Source organism: Bactrocera neohumeralis, chromosome 5 (assembly GCF_024586455.1).
Source record: "Bactrocera neohumeralis isolate Rockhampton chromosome 5, APGP_CSIRO_Bneo_wtdbg2-racon-allhic-juicebox.fasta_v2, whole genome shotgun sequence".
Taxonomy (NCBI): Eukaryota; Metazoa; Arthropoda; class Insecta; order Diptera; family Tephritidae; genus Bactrocera; species Bactrocera neohumeralis.
In genome coordinates, this window is record NC_065922.1 from 42480092 (window position 1) to 42493969 (window position 13878).

General features: G+C 35.8%; 1 long non-coding RNA gene across 1 annotated transcript; it reads left to right on the forward strand.

The window, feature by feature from the left end:
• The first annotated feature begins 1709 nt into the window (after positions 1 to 1709).
• LOC126760003 (uncharacterized) lies at positions 1710 to 2999 on the forward strand. The gene is made up of 3 exons (XR_007667134.1): positions 1710 to 1788; positions 1869 to 1974; positions 2944 to 2999. It is a non-coding gene; the product is annotated as an uncharacterized LOC126760003 (long non-coding RNA).
• The last annotated feature ends 10879 nt before the right edge of the window (positions 3000 to 13878 follow it).

A 13878-nucleotide genomic window follows, 5' to 3' on the forward strand; every position in this document is an offset into this window, starting at 1 on the left:
CATCATTATTCATTTCACTGTGACGCCTGCAAAAGAAGTTCAACAACAAAGAAGTCAATATGTGAGCGCCGCGACCTCGAACACCTTTCAATGCCGTCGAGTAAAAATGGTGTACTAATAAAATAATAGTACATTTTCGCCCACACCTTGCTTTATTTTATTTACTTTTTCAATTATTTTCACAACATTTGAGTCATTTTGACGCCGTTTGACTTCCGCTTCACTGAATGAGCATACACATATTTAAGATTTGTGTACTGTCAACACAGCGGGAGCACGCACTTTTCTTCCCTTCTTCTGTAAATATTACTCTGCGATTTAAAGATATTTTTATAAGTGTATGTACTTTACTTGATGATTTCGCCAAGCACCGACACTTCGCCCAAGCGCCGTCTTTACTGTTGCTGTGAATAACTTCTGATGGGAAGATGGTGCCTTTTTTAAAGAGAAGCTCATGTGTGCGCACCTTATCATAGCAATAAATTGGAGCATAAAATATTCAATATCATCAGCTGAACTCTTGGCTCCAGTGCACTTGAGTATGCACACACGATTCCTGTTGGCGGGGAGTCCTCTTTATGGGATCACTCATACCACGTTATTGGAATGTGTATTAAACATTTTACGCGAAAAATTATATGGAACTTCGGTATTCATAAACAGATATGTGGAAATACTGGTACACAGTTGTGGCAAGTTAACATAAAAATTAAAATATAAATATGAAAGATCAGAAAAAATAATGGCAAACTGTAATTGAGTTATTGCTTGGCATGCTTCCGGAAGCTTTTTCCGATATTACACGTGTTTAACCTCTTTCATTCTATCTTTTTGAAGAACTTGACAACTAATTTTATCTTCATTCTGATATTCAACTGATTACAATAAACCAAGAGGAGACTAAATTTAATTCGAAACCGAATAAGTGGTAAACTGAATATTTTTTATCAGACAAAAAAACTCATTTTGTACGGCAAATTTCGATTTTAGATGTCATCGGGACGGATACAACATACTTGTATAACATTTTTCCTCTTTCTCTCAATTTGTGGATTCCATCCCAAAAGAACTGACAAGTTTTGATACCTTGGCCTTGCAACATGAGGCGGAACGTTTTCATGATGGAAATTCCTACTATTTAGTCGAAAATTCCGGGCATTTTTCGGCAAACGTTCAGCTTTCAAGTTTCACATATGAATTTTTGTGTCTAAGTTTGTCGTAACGCATAAACTTTTCTTCACCAGTCACAATGCGATGCAAAAACGATTTCTTTTTGTGGCATTCAAGTTGCATTTCCAACATACCAAATCGTCTTTAAACGGCTATTGGCTTCAATTCATTTCAATTCAATTTCGACTGCCTTTAAATATTTTAAAACGATTATTTGAGTGACTTATAAAACTCTGCGGATTTTCTAGTGTTTTCCAACAAATAAACGAGTAACGCCTTTAGTTCCTCATCTTTGATTTTTTTGGTCGCAAAGGACGTTCTTCGTCTTCCTAGCCAAAATCGCCACTTTTAATCGTTTTGGGCCCACTAGTGCATATTCACCATAAACTACCAAAAAATACCATGACTTTCGGTTGCATTAAAGTTATGAAAAAGTACCATCCTCAAAAACACTTGTTCAGCCAAAGTTCGATATATGTATTTGAAATTAAATTCAATTATTTTTAGAACTTTTGATATTTCCTCTGTTCTCTCTTAAATTTATTGTGTTGGGTGCATATATTACTTGTATGGAAGTTGTTAAACCACTTTTACTGATTTCGTCTGGTGTAAAGCATGGTAAACACTACTCAACCTAACCATCACATTATTCTTTTTTACTTAGAAATATACAATAAAAAATAATAAATAAATTGTAGTTTCAGTAACACTCGCTGCGGTTCAGTTCTCATTACGTAGACCAGACTTTCGTGGAAACGAGAACAAGTCTAACAGAAAATAAAGCCAAAAGTAGAACATTTATAAGTAAGCATACCGCTTTAATACCCTGACGTCGGGTATACATACATATATACATATATATGATCAGCTTAATAAACTGCTTCGATTCTCCGTATATGAACGAACTAGTCCTTTAGTTTTTAAGATATTGATCTAAAATTTTGCGCATGTCCTTTTCTTAGCACGAAATTGCTCATTTGTTTAAATGGCCGATATCTGACCCATATAGAATATATGTAGTTGCCACACAAACTGAACAATCGCAATCAGGTTCTCATATGGAAAACTTTAAGACAATAACATAATAACCGAAAAGATTGATCAGATCGGATAACTATGAATTAAGTTCATGTGAAGGGTATTAGCTTCAGTACTATTTAATGTTTCTTCTTGTTTCAGTTGAGAACGGATTTTCGATTTTGTCTATCTATCGAAACAGTCCTATTGAAACAGAAAAAAGGCTTCTAATACTACTACTGTGATCAAATTGAAAGTTAATTTTTTAATTTATACTTCGCGTGTTTTTCGAATCGATAAATTTGTTTTTCTGTTTTCACTGTTATGACATCTATGCTAAATTTCACGTCAAAATATTTATTAGTATTTGAGATACATGTCGTTTTGTGAGGCTCTACAATACCTCTAGAATATTGCTCTAAATTTTCAAGTTGATCCGAGGAATAGTTTCGGAGATACAGCCTTGATAACTTGTGCGCTCGAGGCTAGCTAGGCTAAGTGCGCCGTCTTTAAACGCGATTTTCTCGAAACTGTGTTTTTGAAGTCAGTTTGTCAAGAGTTCTCGAGAACTACTCAACCGATCTTCATGAAATTTCACACAGGTCTTTGAGATACAATTCTTTAATACTTGGACGAAGGATTTTTTCTATTATATCTATTTAAAAAAATGCCGCGAAATTTTTATTTTTTTATTTTACCTTCGTTCAAGTTCTAAGTTAAGGTTTTAACTAAAACAAATATTTTTTCACTTTATAGGTCAACGCCGGCGTATTTTTTTTCCGAAGGGTCAACGGAAATGACATCGCGATGGCCGCGTTTAAAATATTTTTTTCCAAAAAATTTCTTTGTTAATAGTGTAGCATATGTTTGTAACAATAAAAAAATTATAACAAAACATTTCATTTTTTATATAAGAAAAAATTATTGAAAAAGGCTGTTTTACCCGAGGAAAGCCATGTAACTCCTTATATAATTTAAAATTCAGAATTACCTAAGTATTTTGCATAATTTCTACATTATTGCGACCAACTAGCTATTTGTGAAAGAATGTTAGTCTTGCTGTATAAATAGCTCTAATTAAAAATTCATGTTGACATAAGTTTGGAAAGTGTACCTACTTTCGAATCCATAAGAGCCCACACATATACATATGGTATGTTAACATGCCATGTCCAGTATATATAGTATCCGTACATATGTGTGCAAGTAGTTGCCGCCTAAAGAGGAAAATTTTACTTATAACAGACTGTGTGTGCATTCATACGTCCACATGGCATCACTTCGGTTTCTTTCATTTCAATTTTTTTTCTGCATAAGTTTCACTTTAAGAGGCTACGAATGAAGCTAACGTTCATAATGAGGAAAAAAATGTTTAAGTAAAATTTTTTTAAATCAAAAAAAGAAGAAGAACGATTTCAAAGCAATTCGAAAATAAATGTAATTTTGCCTTTTCGTAGTAAACAGACAGTTAATTGCAAAACTCAAGTGTATTTTTGTCATGACAAATGTTCTTATAAGATGTCAGCTTAAAACTCTATTAATAATACCATCATGAAACAGGGTATACTATATTTAGTTCGCCACAGAGTTTGTTACACTCTAAATGGAACGTCAGAGACCCTATACAAATGATCGAGCTGAGTCGTATTGCTTGCATTCCTATCCTCTGGATGACCTTAAGGTATTCTGGCTTTGACTCATGCGAGTTGCAAGAGTATGGTATATGTTCGGTGGCACTTGAACTTGGCCCTTCCTTACTTGTTACTTGTTGTTTTGTTATTTTTTGTGCATTTATTGAAGTTTAAAGGTTTAGGCAGCCTCTTGGTCTTTCGGTTGGACTTTGAATTACTTTTCATAAGTGGCGCTTTTATTTTCCACAACAGTTAATGTTACTTTTGCATTCCTTTGTCCGTTATATTAGTTCCCTCCTCTGGCTTAATGCCATCAATAGGATTTGTTGCTGATTTGTGCACCAACACCAATGTACAAAGAGGTCTTCGTCGGCACACAATCCTTAAGTAATTTAATGCAAAACATTTTTTGACTTTACGCATTCACACTCAATTTCTTTTCTATGTATTAGTCTGTCGTTTTGCAGCACTTATTTTTATTGCAAAAGTTTTCGGAATTTCATATTGAAAACAAATCGAACAGCGATTGACAAACTCTAACTCTCGCAAGACACGGTTGTTAAGATTGAGCTTAAATTGTTAGAAAAATCTATATATTTTTTTTAAAATACTCGTTATATGCAAGAAAATTATAATAAAATTACCTAAAATCATTCGCTGTTGTTAACAAATAGCGCTAAAAAGTATTTCAATATAAATTACTTTTGAATGGAGTTAGAGGGGTTCGGGCCATTTGTGAGTCAGATCACTATCTCGAAATCCATAGAAATTCAATAGACTATGTTGTAAAATCACGATTTCTTTTTTGTAGTGCGGAGTTGTTTAGTTTTTGTTTTTGTATGCTTTTGAGCCACGGAATAACACCAAATTTCCTAATGAAATAAATTACAGAGTTCAAACAAAAACAGCCTATAATTTTCAACGAATCAGTCAGCACCAAGAAGCACCCAATCCAAGACCACTAAGAAACCACAGCCAACGTCAACAAATTAATTATTCGTATGACCACAAATAGCAAAATTTTCCGTGAATTACAATTTCAGAGAACGTTAGCTACCTTGCCTTACGAACCTGCCATAAAATCCTCGAGGCAGACGTGGATAATAAAAAAATCAAAAATCGGAGCTCTGAATTAGTCATGTTATGAGCATCGATTGGAATTTAAGTGTGCTCTGCCCAATCCACAAAAAGGCAGACCCCACATTCTGCGCCAAATACCGTGAGATAAGCCTCCTCAACATCGCATATAAGGTTCTATCGAGCGTATTGTGTAAAAGATTAAAGCCCACCGCCAACAAACTGATTGGACCTTATCAGTGTGCTTTTAGACCTGGCAAATCAACAACCGACCAGATATTCACCATTGCGCCAAATCTTGGAAAAGACCCGTAAAAGAAGAATCGACATACACCACCTCTTCGTCGATTTCAAAGCCGCTTTTGACAGCACGAAAAGGAGCTGCCTTTATGCCGCGATGTCTGAATTTGGCATCCCCGCAAAACTAATACGGCTGTGTAAACTGACGTTGAGCAACGCCAAAAGCTCCGTCAGGATCGGGATGGACCTCTCCGAGCCGTTCGATAACAAACGAGGTTTCAGACAAGGCGACTCCCTATCGTGCGACTTTTTCAATCTGCTGCTGGAGAAAATAATTCGAGCTGCAGAACTTAATCGAGCAGGTACAATCTTTTATAAGAGTGTACAGCTGCTGGCTCAACACCCGCGCAGTTAGTTTTGCTTTTACGCAGATTTGGCTCAGTGTGATTTTTTCTTGTTCTCCAAACCGAAATTGCCGCTGCGTGGAATCCGTTTTCAGTCGATCGAAGAGATAAAACAAAATTCGCTGAAGGCCATCCCTGTTCTAAGGACTATGTCCGGAGATACTCACAAGTCAGTACCAAAAATAACAAGAATTTCTTAGGACTTCACTTGCTTGAGGAAATTGAAAGAAAAGGTTGCGTGTGCGAAGTAGTTACTAGATCGATTCATAAAGTTCGCTATCATTTATATCAGGGTGAGGAAAGTAATTTTAATTCAAATCCAGAAGAATTTACGAAGTAACATAAATATTAAAGCAATGTTGGAAAAAATATTTTTTTCTGTTGGAACGAAAAGAAATACTGCTTATGCCACTGGCTGAAACTCATGTTTTTTGCTGAAGGTGAGCCGAAACAGTCTTTTGCCGGAGACGAAAATAAGTGAAAAGCAAACTTATACGAGTACATTAAATAATTCGGAAAGCGTTGTTACTTAGTTATCTCTGCTGTACGTCTGTCAAAAGCTGCTCAATTTTCAACACAAGTACGTTCGCTGCCTCCAATTAATTAGTGATAAAATTGCAACTTGTGCTTTGTAAATTGGCAAAACAAAGGAGATACTCCTCATGAGTAAAGGGCATGTCTAATGAATTTTCTTTAATGCATTCGGAAAGCTTGAATCAATCTCCTTAAAATAATAAATCAACGTCAGGTCACGTATGTCCAAACTCATTTATTTGTTTATCCACTACACAACAGCAACAAACAACAAATAAGCCTGGCAGCATTGGTGATACCATATACATATATGTATGTATATAAATAAACACATATCATATGTGTGTGTGCTTATGTTTTTCGCTTTATACATACACATAGGCAATCGATACACCGTGTAATCAAAGACATATGTTCGGTATCAAATATCCAAATCATGGATCGATGTATTTTGCAGGCAAACCAAAATTATTCTTTGATAGTTTGACAATTCACCGCATCGCCCACACGTTCCAGCCATTCACTATAAATAAACTGTGTTCAAAATTCAATGATTTCTGCCTCACTATAAACGTCGTATACCAATACATATATAAGTATGTGCCATGGTATAAGCAACAGACATGCATACATACATATGTAGGTATGATAGGTGATAGTGCGTATTAGAATGGACAATATAAATTATACATACATACATACATATATATTTACAGGAATAATTTCAGAGGAATTAAATAGAATTCTTATACCAAGATCTAGAATATATCCAGGCATATACTTGTATAGACATAGCAAGTGTTCGAGTGTTAGATATCCTTGCACACCTGTGAGGCATGAAATTAATGCGCAAATCACGCTTACCTACATACACACACATACAAACAAGTGCCGGCATAAATGAAATGAATATTCATACACATAGGTAAGTCGATATGTATTAAACACACTTACTGTTATGCATATGTGTGTAGATGCTCTATTTTGTATAGTTGGCATTAGGTTGGTTCCCCGACAAGTTTAAGATGACTTTCCGATTAGTCGCAAAAGAACTTGTAATTCACGTCACTTTTGATATTTTTACCTCTAAAGAACCGTTCTTGTGAAGAATTATGGTACCTTTATACCCGAAAAGTGTCTAAACTAACAATTGTTAGAAAATAAAAATTGGCTTTAGCATTAAACAACTAATGAATATAACTAAAGTCAACTCTTTGAGACTAATTGATACGTAATCATACGTTTAGACAGGTACTCTCTTTTAAAGATACACGCATAATTTCTGTGTTGTTATTTCTTCAGCAAAAACACGAATGACTCTCAAAACTATCTTTCATTTTTCCAGTCACCTTCGCAAGCAAAATTACCTTAAAATAGTTAAAAAAATTAGTTAATATTAAGTTAGTTATTCAGTTATATTTGGAGTCTAACATCACTTCTACGCCGGCGAAGAACTGATAAGTCCCACGATTGGAATTTAAGTGTGCTCTGCCCAATCCACAAAAAGGGAGACCCCAAAATCTACGCCAACTACTGTGTGATAAGCCTCCTAAATATCGAGTATAACGTTCTATCGAGCGTATTGTGTGAAAGATTAAAGCCCACCGTCAACATGTTGGACGGACCTTATCAGTGTAAGTTTAGGCCTGTAAAATCAAAAACTGACCAGATATTCACCATGCACCAAAACTTGGAAAAGACCCGTAAAAAGAGGATCGGCACACACCTAGTATGACTGTGTAAACTGACGCTGAGCAATACCAAAAGCTCTGTCAGGATCTTTCCGATACCAAACTAGCTTCAGACAAGTCCCTTCTGTGCGACTTCTTCAATCTACTGTCATCAAACAAACAGTCGTCGCACTCACGACTTGGCTCCCACGTCACGGTTGACAGTCATAACTTCGAAGTCGTAGATAATTTCGTCTATCTTGGAACCCGTATTAACACCACAACAACGTCCTCGAAGTCCAACGCAGAATAAACCTAGCCAACGGATGCTCCTTTGGAAGAAGTAGGCAATTGAGAAGTAAAGAAAGACTCCAGCTCTGAATGTTTTCGACGCAGTACCCTTGGGGGGAAGCAGAGGAAGAGCAAGTCCAGGTGGAGAAGAACCTGGCTACACTTGGAGGCTCCAATTGTCGCCAAAATGCTCGGCTATAACTGCAGACGCGATGTCTACGCCAATAAAGAAGACAATATATATTGATATATATGCTTATATTTCCTTTATAATTTTCTCTTCAGAGATTAATTTTTTTTTAATTTTAAATTCTCAAACAATTTAGTGCTACCCTAGTCTCTATAAGCGCAAATTGTACTTGCTTCTGTGAGAACACCTAGAACATAACATTTACACATCAGCAGACAGTCAGGCAGGTTTGTATCTACAGACTGGCTGAAAATAAAGAAAATCCAAGCAAACCCAAAGCTGATTGCATAGAGTTTTATGGTGAAAGCATATGTTCAATTGCAAACCAAACTTGTTAGAGTGTGATTGTTGATTACGGCAAATGGAAAACGAAAATAAAGACCAAATGTGTTAAACAAAGAAAACTATTACACAAAAGATACAAGCATCCTAAGCCGCACGAGCGTTACTGACCAATTGATTCTCTTTTCAATATCACATGTAGATCGTAAAGATTGTACCGAACAGACATATAGTATATATATACGAATTTTGCGGTAAAAGTGAGCAAATTGCAATGGGCTTACATTGGTCATGAGCAGTTCTCTAAAAGCCACAAAGCATATGTGAATTATTTGTCGGGTATTAAATGTGTTTGCCATCAAATTTTGGTTTCAGTTAGAAGCGAAAATAAAAGAAAGTTTTGTGCATAGCGTGCTTATAGTATCTTCTTCATCCTTAAAGGAGATGTGTGGATTTCAAGTTTTCAGAGAAGGCAATCAAGTTTAGCTTAGAAGCCCACTTATGGATAGGTTTCCTTCGCAGAATTGTGTCTGTACAAGTGAAGTCTGTGGGAGTGAAGATGGTTAGGTCCAATTGATCAACTGACATATGTACGTAAGTGCATAAAGGATATTATTTGGCAATGTGGTTGGTAGCACTGGCGATATACGACTACAACGACATTTCTATTGACAAAATACGAAAAGACTTTTTCGACTACCCATTATATGCGAATACTATTTTGACTAGTTTTTAAGGACCTCTCAGGAAAGTAAAAAATTATTGTTAATGAAGGAAATACAGAAAATCGTGAGACAACAAGCATCAACTAGACAAAATGTATTCTTTATTTATCCGAAGAAGAGCAAGTGATACGAGTAGTACCGTATGCGCTCGAATCGTACCAGTTTTCAGTTAGTAGCCCCCGGATATTTGCCCACTCTTTAATAATTTTGTGTATTTGTTTGTGAATATATGTATGTACATAAGTATTCACTCAAATAAAGGTTCGTAAGTTCACAGAACTACATATAATTCTCCGAGCAGTCCATACTGCATACATATGTACAAATGTTGATGACTTCATTATTATTATTAGTACAATCATTACTTCGCAGAATTAGTCATGCAAATAAAACTCATAATTTCACACATTATCGGCAAATTGCAGACTATTCGGCAGCCTTTTATTTCATGGAATTGATGCAAGAAAATTTTTTTGTATATGCGTGTATGTAGTATTATATTATTTATTTATTTAGGTATTAGCATAAGCTATATTTATATTCAATATTACGGATAAAATATTTCAATTATGCTTCGCTACATTGATAGTAAAGTTAAATAGAATTAAAAGCCATCTGTGCAGGATAGTTGAACGAAGTTACAAGCCGATTTAATATATTTTAGTGCTAGCTCCAATTCAGTGGAGACCGTCACGATTTCATGAGATATAGGTTGGGTTAGGTTAGTCTGGTGAGCCGCGCATAGACCAGTTTTGATCCTTTCTATACCACCTGAAGTTCAGTTACTAGCTCCATGAGGAGTTGTCATCCTTTAGGATGGCTGCGCTTGACGCGAATTTCAACAGACTCTGTGGCTTCACTATCGATACCACTTCTAGTTTCTCATACCGTGCGGACCCCAGATACTTACAGCATAATCTTGCCAATGCGGGACAAGTGCTCTTGAGATATACATTTCAAGTAAAAATGTGCAGGCAGACCCATTGGCAGATTTTTAGGCGATCAATAGTAGGCAAGTCCGATAAATTACTACGTTTCTTTGTATGCTTTCAAAGTTATTTTTAGGAAGATATTTCAGAAGTGCTCTTACTTGGGAGACTTTCTCTGTTACTATACACCTATTTATTGTTATAAATACATTATTTACCTACGACCATTTTTCACAAGTTCAGAAGCATTTATGTCACGCGATTCTGATCTCATCAGTAATTTCTCGTCTTTTATAAGCACATATTATCGCCTTTGTTAGTTCAACAATTATTGTTTATGGTTATCTTCATCAGTTTTTAAAATCGAGCAAATAAAATCATTCTATTTGCATGTTGTCAACAAGAAAATGGCAGTAAATTTTCAGAATAGCGTCTTTATCAGAAAAATGTAATTAATTTAATTATATTTTTCAAATTAATTGCATATTTATTACCTAAACATATGTAAAGTGAACATGTATGTTAGTATGCACGAGGGCAGTTGGATAATCATCTAGTCATACCTCTTGATAGCGCCAGAAAATTATACTATCCTGAGAGCGTGATAAATGTTCACGATTTCATATTGGTAATCAGCAATTAAAGGGGAAAGAAGCATCTTAGATTACTGGCTTAAAAGATTGTAGGGCCAAATTTTGCATGAAATTTCGAGCATGCGAAAGCTGTCAGCGTGTTGTCAACCACGTTTGTTGACGCTAACCAGACACAATCCGATGCAGTTGCTGCGTTCCTTCGTGACCGCCGCCGAATGAATACACAGGTACGCACCTGACACAAAACAACAGTCGAAAAAGTGGACTTCAACTACAAACCACCTGCGAAGAAGTATAAACTACATCGACTCCCTAGAGAAGCAAAAATTGGCCACTGGGTTTTACTATGCCGAGTTATTGTACTGATTCGACATCAAATTGCAGAAAACAAGGTTCTATTTGGAGAAATAAAAAGCTCTTTCTCCATCATAAGGCACCAACTAACACATCCGTTATTGGCAAAGCCTAATTGATTATAGTAGATTGCAAATTGCTGCCGCATCCTTCGTATTCTCTAGAAACAACGACAGTCGGATCTTCTTCTTCGTCACCTTGCTCCTCTTCTCTTGCTTTCACTGAACTAAGAAATTCTCTGTCAGTAAGAATGTGTTACAGTAACGAGTGTCTGTGAAGATTTTAGAGTGTTTAAATAACTATAATATACTTGTATAGGCATAATAATGTAAGCTAAATAGTATTCGATATTTTCAATGTTAGATACAATTTTTCGTTAAATAAAGTCCCCTGCTGTTCTACAAAAACCTTTCATTTTGTTGACGTGGATATGATGTATTTTGATTTCTTCAAGTATTCAGATTAAGAATTTAAGAATTTATTCAATGTGCTTCTGTGTTTACGATTATTGCATGTCTTATATTTTGATAAAACAACGACTTGCTCGCAACAAAATTTATTTTTTCCAGTCATTATTTGGGTTCTACCCACCTTTTTCACGCACATAAACATCACGTCAGCCTCACTCTCAAAATAAGCGTGTGTCGAGGTTTGAAAAAATCAAACATCAAACAAATCTAAACTTAGAATCTACAAAATGTCTTGTTTTGCTCAATGAAAATTTTACTTTCGCACCAAAAGTGATGCGCATATTCTCAGAAAAAATGATGTCTCCAAACTCCCGGAAATCGGCACAGTCTAACAGTGAAACTGTCAATATTAACTAAGTGAATTAATTCGCGTTCAAGTTAGGAATGATAAAGCAATTTCTCGAAGTGTTGTAGATGATGTGTGTGTTGAATGTTAGAATTTTTTATGTTTTTATGGTTCTCAAGCACATCAACTAATGAAAGGTACAGTCTTTATCAAGTTACATATAACTGTTCTGTAAAGTGAATTATGGAGAAATTGTGCAAAATATGCTGATAAGCTTTCGAATTCGAAAAGCAAATATGACTATCAAGTTAAAATATCTTCGCAATCATTTGGATATATTCTCGAATAATTTAGAGAATTATAGTGTGGAACAAGGATTGCGATTCCACCAGGATGTAAAAGTGTTAGAAGAAAGGTATTGAAGTTGATGGAATCGATTGATAGTTTCACGAATTATAAGCACAGATGTATCCAAAATCCAATTCATAACTAGGACTACAACACCACTGTAGCCTCGTGTTTACATAAATGTCCCAATTTTTGTAAAACTGAAAAAGAAACAAGTGTTATCGACAAATGTGGACTTTTGATGCCCTATCTTCTATCACTCTTGCTTAAAGCATACAACACTTTACAGACGAGTAAAAGAAAGCGTTAATCTGGAATTGTTCCTATACGTAGGTTGCCTTTTATATTTCAACAGTCGGGAACAAAAACAAATTCTAAAGATCGAAAATCGCTTTATTATTTTTCAAAATATTCTCCATTAAAATCTATAAACTTTTGCAACTGAGGTATCTCAAAAAACATGCCTTTTGAACGCATCAACGGCCTATTCATGTGTCGAAAAATGTTGATCTCTGAGTTTATTTTTTACGAACAATAATAAAAATAAATCATTCGATGCAAAATCTAGACTATACGATGGATAACTCATCAAATCGATGTTTTGAGTGCTCAAAAATGCAGTTATTTCAGTCGATGTATGAGAGCTTACATTGCGTGGTGATGAGTGATCCATCTTCGGCAATTGGTTTTCCAAATTTCTTGAAAGACAATTGGAAAAAATGGCTGTATGTCACTCAGATTTGATTGTTCAGCCTTGCTATAGTGGTATGGTAGCAAGATGTTCAGTTGTTCCAAAAAAAAAACAGGAAATGCTTTGTACGCCAACAACTCTTGTTGGATTCGGTTCATCTTGGAACACACACAGTCGACTGCTGTTTACTTATGGGCGCATACACGTAAATCCACAGAGTATCCTCTGTCACGATGTCATAGCTGCGTTTCGACCGCTGATGTATTTCTTTTTCGACCAATCGACACGAGCGGTTCTTTTTTGGGCGATGAACAAATTGATATATCTTATAACGATTGTGCAATATCAGCTAGCGTGCAGCGTTAGTAGTGTTCGGAACAATAACTAATTTTGTACGACCTTCACGAAATTCGGTTTGGAACTTCATCGCCAAAAATGTAAATAAGTAAGTTAAATCGAAGCACTATTGCTGAGCGCTATCAGGATTATTGCTAAGTTATACCGGTCGAAAGTTGTAAAAAATTATCGCCCAAAAATCTTTTCGATAATAATGAATATTTGAAATTGCTGTAAGCAACTCAATCGAGCAAGTACAATCTTTTATAAGAGTGTACAGCTGCTGGCGTATGCCGATGATATTAATATCATCAGCCTCAACACCCGCGCCGTTAGTTCTGCTTTCTCCTAACTGGACAAGGAAGCAAAGGAAATGGATCTGGCAGTGAATGAGGGCAAGACGCAATATCTCCTGTCATCAAACAAACAGTCGTCGCACTCTCGACTTGGCTCTCACGGCACTGTTGACAGTCATAACTTTGAAGTTGTAGATAGGTTCGTATATTTGGGAACCAGCGTAAACACCAACGTAGGATAACTCTTGCCAACAGGTGCTACTTCGGATTGAGTAGGCAATTGAGAAGCAAAGTCCTCTCTCGACAAACAAAAACCAAACTCTATAAGTCACTCATAATTCCCG